Source organism: Hemitrygon akajei, chromosome 13 (genome assembly GCF_048418815.1).
Source record: "Hemitrygon akajei chromosome 13, sHemAka1.3, whole genome shotgun sequence".
NCBI lineage: Eukaryota > Metazoa > Chordata > Chondrichthyes > Myliobatiformes > Dasyatidae > Hemitrygon > Hemitrygon akajei.
The window spans coordinates 48,979,414-48,988,261 of record NC_133136.1 but is presented as its reverse complement, the minus strand read 5'-3'; positions in this window follow the sequence as shown (position 1 = coordinate 48,988,261).

The window sequence follows — 8,848 nt, the reverse complement described above, 5'->3', positions numbered from 1 at the left end:
CAGCGCCCGGAGGCTCGGCGTCGGCTGCAGCGACACCCAGCGGCAGGAGGCTTGGCGTCGGCTGCAGCGACACCCAGCGGACCACAAGATCGGCGCCGGCCGCAACGACATCCGGCCGACTGGATAGTGGCAGCAAAGGAACCCGAGGCCCGATGGCGGGCGCAGCGTCACCTAGTGGAAGAGGTTTATCAATTTATAACATAATTAACTCCCAGACTCGTCCTTGATTATAAAGCGTTTCCTCAAGTTAACGATCAATTTTTAAGGTTAGCACTAAGTGACAGTGGATGTATCATGGAGCTGCAGCTGTGTCAACAAAGATCGCTATCTGGTTGATTGAAAATTGCTCCGAGTTCTGTAGAGGGACCCTGTCTGAATTACAATCATTTGGTAGAATTGTTTGCTGAAACGGTTGGAATTTGGAAATAGACTTCTGCTGAATAAAGCATTCTATTGTTTTATGAATTTCTGCTTAATAAAAATGTTTTCCTGTAAAGTTAACCTAGTGGATCAAGGGTTAAGCAAGTTAGTGCAAGACGATGAGAAAATAGCCAGGAGTCACCTTGATATAGTTTGCTTAGAAAAGTAGGTATCAAATTAGATATTCTTAAACTGTTGGAGCATGTGATATCAGAAAAAAACAATAACTGGAAGGTTCCTATTGTTTAATATTGTAGATCTGCACTCAACAGATACTGAGTGAACTGAGGAGCAGGAGAATGCTTATGATGTATCTAACATGCTGTTGACTGGCGGACATATGAACATAACAGAAGAGTGTAGTAGTAGAGATGTCCAATCACATGTACTTGCAAGGTCATTTTCATGCCAAAGGGTTTTGTCTCAAAACATCAGCTGTACTCTTTTCCATATATGCTGCCTGGCCTGCTGAGTTCCTCCAGCATTTTGTGTGTGTTGCTTATGTCATTTTCCTATTGAGTCAGAAGGCTATGAGTTGAAATCGTTGCATGATTGTGTATTTGCGCTTGGTGGCAGCAGGTCAATCGCGATCACCTCAGGCGATGAACCATGCTCCCTTGGTATCACTCAGGCGAAATTCTGGCATGGAACCATACCCAAGAGAAGTCCGAATCAGGATTGCAGGGCACTTGAGACTGGCTTTGATGATAATTTCAGGGTCTGACCCTAAATGGGCCTTTGTGAGACCTATTCAATTCACTTCCATTCCTACAGGTAGATGTCCATCATTATTCTTTGCCCCCAAATTGCCTCCCTTCTAATTCCCATATGGCTGATGTATTCACACTGCCTGTTTTCACCCATTCCAGTCATCTAATCATCTATTTGACCTCCCTCCTTCACCAATAACTTTCTCTGATACACAACAGCCCCCCCCAGTTATCTGTCCTGATCCTCCAACCCCACATCTCATCATTTGCCTGATTACCCATTCCACATGAATACACTGCCTGATTTGTAGTGTGATTTTTAACACCACCAATGAGATCCCTTTCCCAACACATTTCCGCCTACAGTTCCCCTCCAGAATCATTACGGCCCTGATCACATCTCTGCTTTCCACAATAGATGCAGATTTTGGAGGAAAGGGCCCTTCTATGAAACATTAGCCCTGGGACATTGAGCGGTACAAAAGCATTCGAGCTTCCCTTTGAGGAGATTCTTGTCAGTGGTGTTACTGCTTAAACCTGTCCTAAGGTTCCATAGTTAAGACACGGATGATTTACAAATTATAGTAGTAACAGTTAAGTTACTGACAGAAGCCAGTATTTTGGGATTATTACGCAAAAAAAAACAATCTGCTGAAAGAACTCAGTGGGTTGAGCAAGGTCTGAGGGTGGTGAGGAATTGTTGATGTATTAGGTCAAAACCTTGCATCAGGACGGAGTAGAGAGACAAGGGCCAATTTTCTTTCATCCCACAGATGCTGTCTGCTCCACTGAGTTCTTCCAGCTGATTGTTGCTCTATATTTTAGCATCTACATTCTCTCGTGTTTGTTTTCTGGATGGAAAGAACAAAATCTGCCATCCTTAAGTAGCTTGGACTCTATGTGCCTCCCAAACCTTCAACGTGGCTGGCTCTTAACTGTCTCCACACTTCAAGTGTAGTTACAGACGGACAATAATTGCTGGCATTTTCAGAGGTGTCTATGTAATGAAACATTTTGCCCTAGCTGGCAGGTGTGGTAGAAATCAAAAATGTTTCGTTGCACCAAAAGGTGCTCAGTTCTGATTCAGATAGTCAGAAAAACACAAACTCCAATTATCTACTTTGAATTAGACGACTTTGTTTATTAGGACAGAATAGCAAGCATTAAGACACTTATCTAGGTATGCACGGGCCCCTCTCACTGCAGCACACTTCCCACTCTGCCTGATTCATGGTGAGATTCACAACCAGCCTGTCAGTGAAGCCCTGACAAACTGCCCACAAGCCCTCTGGATGCTCCATTTTCTACCCTTGCCACTGACGTGGACTGCTGCAGTGAGTGGACCAATACTTAGCACCATCTCAACCCACTGAATTAGAACCAACCACCATTTGTCACCACTCCTTCCGAGTCCCACCCCCACCCGTATTCAGCTAACTTTCATATTCCCATGGTTGTTCCCACAGCGGTATTGCATTCTCATGTTCGTGTTCCTTCCCAAAGAAGGAATCAAAGTTCTGTTATGTTTGAGGCCGCAGTGGTGGCGAGACATTCAACAAGTACAAAGATTATAGGAAAGATATCAACAAAGTAGAGAGACTACAGAGAAGATTTACCAGAATGTTACCTGGGTTTCAGCACCTAAGTTACAGGGAAAGGCTGAACAAGTTAGGTATTTATTCTTTGGAGCATAGAAGGTTGAGGGGGGACTTGATAGAGGTATTTAAAATTATGAGGGGGATAGATTGAGTAGACGTGGATAGGCTTTTTCCATTGAGAGTAGGGAAAATTCAAACAAGAGGACATGAGTTGAGAGTTGGGGGGCAAAAGTTTAAGGGTAGCATGAGGGGGAATTTCTTTACTGAGAGAGTGGTAGCTGTGTGGAATGAGCTTCCAGTAGAAGTGGTAGAGGCAGGTTCGGTATTGTCATTTAAAGTAAAATTGGGTAGGTATATGGACAGGAAAGGAATGGATGGTTATGGGCTGAGTGCGGGCCAGTGGGACTAGGTGAGAGTAAGTGCTGGCACGGACTAGAAGGGCCGAGATGGCCTGTTTCCATGCTGTAATTGTTATATGGTTATACAATACATTACACCCTCGAATATCTCAACCCCGTTACATCCGGCCAGCAGGCTTTAATACAACTCCCGTGAAAACCCAGTGTGTTACAAGGAAATTGTAAAACTACTAAGCATAAAAGCAAAAAGGTTATAGTAACACCGCAGCGCACCCAAGTAACACCCCTGGTGCTCCAGAGGGCCTCCCGTGGTATAATAGTTATGGAACAGATATCCTACATTTTGTATCTTATCTACTGGCCACTGGATATAGTGAAGTAAATCTGTTATATTCTCAGACTCATCAGGGATGTACATATAACATTACTGAGCTATTATGGCACAGGCATCTCCTTTACTTGCTGGGATATAATCCAATGGCATTCTATTCTGTTGGGTCACTGTCCTTACAGCTACCATCTTGGCCAAAAACCGTGTCACCACCTGCTTTGTTTGCTCCAAACCTAATGCAGTCTTGTTGGCTAACTGCTCCATGGCTGAGGCCATCAGGGTGAGCTCTCCCGATAACCGGACAGTACCGTACAGGGGAAAAGCTGTCATCCAGAACCTATCAGCCTCTGTGATACCTCTTTCCCAATGTTTCGATTTGTGGGTCAGGTGGTAGTGAGAAGTGCTGATTGGGTGGTTTGAGGTACTTACTGCTTGTTACACTGCTAGTGTTTAGGCAGCAATGAAGGTCGTCCATCTCTGTTTGTCCTTGGCCATCGTACCACTGCACACAGACATATTCGGATTCTTCCTTGCTGTTTCCATAACAGTTTTGTTTGACCAATCAGGGTTGTTAGCCCTGAGCTGAACCCCTGAAACTGAGTGGACCACTCTGCCCTTTGACCTGTTTGGCTCGGTTAAGTCCAGACTCCAGCCAGCATGGTTCTCTGGGGACACTGAGGCATGCAAGTGACAAGGTTGTGGTCCTCTTGGAGGGGTTGGGCTGAGATGCTGCTAGGTACTGCAGCGTTCCAGGTCAGTGCAGAAGGTATAAAATGGAACACTCAGTGGGCTTTGGGGTAGTGCTTCAAGGCCTCATTAACAGGCTGGTCACAACGGTCCCGTGGATCAAGAAGGAGGCATGCAGTGTGAGGGCCCGCGCCAACTTAGATCAGTGTTTTAATGCTTGCTATTCCATCCTAATAAACAAAATGTTGTAGCTCTAAGTAGGTAATAGGAGTCTGTGTCTCTCTGCCTATCTGATTCAAATCCGAGAACCTTTTGGAGTAACGAAACAGAAGACAACCATGAAACAACCGTGATAAATGGAACAGTTTTCTGAATATGTCATTCCCATTTAAAATTGACATTGAATTGTGAGGCTGCTTCACTGGCTTTTATGAGTCAGATGGTTTCAGGCCATCTGATTACAACCATTTTGGATATTGAGAAAGAGCCTTCAATCGTAAACTCACTACTCAGCTGCTGAATTTAAAAATGCCTTCTGGTATGTATCATGATGTATTCTGTCCCCATGACTAATAGCAGAGCGGAGTGTCAATGTGACAGATTGCAGACAACAGTAGGTTCATCATGATGGAAACAAACTCTTCCGATTAACTAACTTAACAAAGGACACTCACTCACAACTTAGACCAAATAAGTTCCTGTCATTGGAGGTTGAATCTAATACTATTTTCATGGTCAACAGCTTGTCCTTTGATGCCAGTGCTGAAACATAAATGAAGTGGCACTGGCATCTCTCACTCAATTTCAATACTGCCAAAGCCCGTTCCTTTTCAATTTTATCCGCTTGCTGCTCCTGCTGACCCGAAGCTGCTAGCTAATGCCCGAGTGCTACTGTGTGACGTGTGCAGAGACTTCTATTGTGTCTTGCCTAAATGGCTATTATAATGCAATACAAAGACAGATGAAGCAGTGAAATTTATCGGCTTCAATTTAACTTTGCATCACAATGAGTCTTGCAGTTGCATTGCAGCCTCACCACATTTTCGTAAAATTTAAACAAACATGATTCATTTTGAAATCTTTTCTGATATTGGAACTAAATTCAGGATTTGACTACCTCATCTTCATCCCGATTTTAAACCACTCACTTCAGAGTTCTGATTTCTGGTGAGTATGTGGCTCAGTGGGAATTTCTATTTCCATGGTATGTAGGAAATTGTCTGAGATAGCGTTCAATCTGATTTAATATAAGGAAATCTCTTTAGGAATACTGTTTTCATTTCCATAAAATGAGAATGGCTTTCATTAGAAAGTTCATTCAGAATACCTTACAAGACATAAACAAAAGACCCTGGAGAATTGATGTTACTGACAGCATGATCTCTCTTCACAATTACAACATGACCTGAGAACCTTCAATCCCTGATGTCCCTGACATCCCAAACCCTTCACCACCCGATATTTCAAGTTTCTGAGTTGAATTTGTTGTCCATCTACACTAATCCATTTGCCCACATTAGGACAGGATCCTTTTATGCCTTGCCTGTTCAAGGTGTCTGTCTCAATACCTTTTGAACATACTAATTATAAATGGTTTCACCTCCTCCTCCGGTGCTCCAGGTATTAGCTACTCCGTGTGTAGAAAGCCTTGCCCCTCAGATCTCCTTTCACATCTTACTCTTATCTTAATCCATGTCCTTTTGTTTCTGACACAGAAATAATGTCTGTTGTGAGCAAAATCCACACTAGGGACAGAAAATATTGACCAGATGTCGATAAGACGTCACTCAGCACAGTCAGTGAAATGGGTGGATGACATAACTTGTTTTCATCATTAGCAACAAGATCTTCTATTTTAACAGGCTCCTCAGAAGTCTGCAGATCAAATCATTACACACTGCATTGAAGTACGACAAAGTAAAACAGAAACAAGGCAGAATAGTCCGCAGAGCAAGTGCAGAACAAGTGAACAATGACACGCAGGGTCATAACGAGGTAAATTGTAGGTCAAGGCCTATCTTATTGTATAAGAGGTCTATTTCAGAGTCTGATAACAGTGGGGTAGAAACAGTTGAAATTTTTGATCAGAACTGGAACAACACAGCGATGCAGCTAGACGAGCTGCTGCTTCACAACATCAGTCAGCTGTGTTCACTTCTGGGGTCATGACGTTCCCTTGTTTTCACTGACTTCTCTCATTTCCTGAAAATCACAGGGTTGATCGGTTAATTGCCCCTACAGTGTTGTGAGTGGTAGACAATGAGGAAGAGCTGACGGGAATGTAGCGGTATAAAATGGTTAGGGCAGGATCAGCCCGTTGACATGGACGCAGTGAGACAAAGGGTTTATTTCTGTGCAGTATGACTATGACTCCAACGGGCAAAGCATTTGTTTTAGGTGCAGTAAGAATGGAGGCAGGGATGCAAGATGGATAGAATAAGTCTGATAAGATGAGGCCAGGGTTGACCATTAGGCCAGAGTTGACTATTATTTGGAGAACAGATTGATGATAGCAGTTACAGAGACAAGAGCCAAAGAGAAACGTAAGATTATGAAATGCAGGATAGACAATGCTGAAAATAATCTGGCAGATCTCAGGCAATTCTGTGAAAAGAAAAATGTGAGTAATCTTACAATAGAGCTGGCGGGTTCTGAAACAAACAGGAAAAGATGAGTTAAATGTGGAAAATGCCAGAGACATTTACTTGGTCAGCTGGCATCTGTGCAAACAGAAACAAAGCTCATGTTTCAGGCTGAAGAGAGGTAACAAATATGTTTGAAGTTGCAGGGAGGATGGGGGTTAATACCTCTGACTGGGTGAAGTCAAGATTGCCATGAGTAAAATCTGGAGAGGATCTTTCAGACAATAGATTAATGTGTGGAGATAAAGATGGAGAACATGAGCAAATGAATATAAAAGCCGTTGAATGCAGAACTGGAGGAAATGCCCATCAGGTCAGGTCAGAAGAAGTACTGAGCTAATTTCACAGATGGATGACCTGCAGCAGAACTGGCTGTTGCCAATACTAGCAAAGAAAGTGAGTTACCTGTACTTGTACAATTGGAAATGGAGCCTAGAATTTATGCCTAGTCAGACATGTGGATTGGCTTTGGTGTTATGAATACTATTTATGGGCCAAGTTCACATGGTTAAATACTCTATGATGCTGGGATGGACATTAAACCCTGATGGAAAGTGCACTTCTAAATTTTTCTAGGTAGAGAATCACAGGTAATGAATTACATCATTAAATCTATCCCACAACACCCAACAAAAAATGATCTACCTTAGCTCCCATCTCTAGTCCTGGGTGAGGCCCCAGTACGAGAGATTTTCAAAGCTGGAGGAGAGGTTTTGACTTGCAGTCTCCACAGTTAGTTAATACTCAGAATCACAATGCAGTCCTTGCACATTTGAAGAATGCCAAAAGAGGTGGCATCTTCAAGAAGGCAGATAGGTCCGACTGTCAGAATTACCATAGCATCTTCCTCCCCTCGCGTCCCAGGGAACTTCTTGACTGAGCTCTCTTGGAAAAATTCCTTTCCCTTTCTGAGAAAATCCTACTGGAGTTATTGCCCTTTCTAGTAACAAGCTTTTTGTCCATAAAAAAGTAGTACTAAGACAGAATAAGGATAAAAATAGATCACTTGCAATTAACCTTAGACATCAGAAAGTCATCATGGCCTAGACAACGTTGCAAAGTCTCCCTCCTTCATGACTATCTGGAGACTGTCGTCTGCACTGGGAGATTTATCCTACAGACTAGACAAACAAAATCTTGGTATAATTGTCCTCAGGGAATCATTCATCACAGCTCTGGCTCCACCATCACGATCCCTGTCAGCGGACAAACCTATCTCAGGAGGTGATACAGTGATATACATACAGGAAAGAAGTCTCTTGCATCAGGTTAAACGTGGGGAGAGAAGGTTTCTTCTGATTCCCATTTACCATCCTAAATTAGTTGACAAGTTAATCTTCTTTCACAAAAAACGTAAAAGCAGAATAAGGATAAAAAGAGACAGATAACCTGACATTGACCTAGACGATGAATTTGGACAAGTTCTGATAGAAGCTGACAGTGTAGGGAAGAGGGACTATCAGGTGGGGTCTTTGAAGGGGAGATCTCTGGATGTGATGATATCTGAGAGCCTGGGAGATTGTGGCCTGGTGTTCATCAGTGGGGTGACAGGCTGCAGAAATTATTTAGAGTAATATTCTAGGTTCAACCATCTTCAGCATTTCATCAGCAATGTTCCTCCATCTTAGCTAGGGTACGTTCACTAATGGCTGCTCCACATTCAAATAGTTTTGTAACCACTTTCATCAGGGAGAGTCAAGCCATCTACTCAATAATTCAATGGCATTACCACCACCAAGACCCCACTATGAATATCAGAAGCGGGGTTTTACAGTGGCGGTAACTTAACTGGATTAGCCACATGGTATAAGACAGAAGAGTCTGCAGATACTGTGATCTGGAGTGAAATACAAATCAGTCATGAACCTCAGCAATTCTTTCCCTGCACAGGCACTGCTTAATCCACTGAGTTCTTCCAGCAGTTAGTTTTTTTGCTTGGTATAAGAGAGGTCAATTACTACCTCCCTCAGCAACTGGATACTAGACTTCCTGACTGGGAGACCTCAGTCAGTCTGGATTGGAGACAGCATCTCCAACACCACCACTCTGCTGACCCATGTCTGTGCTGCAACACACAGCTCGAACCATATCTTCAAGTTCA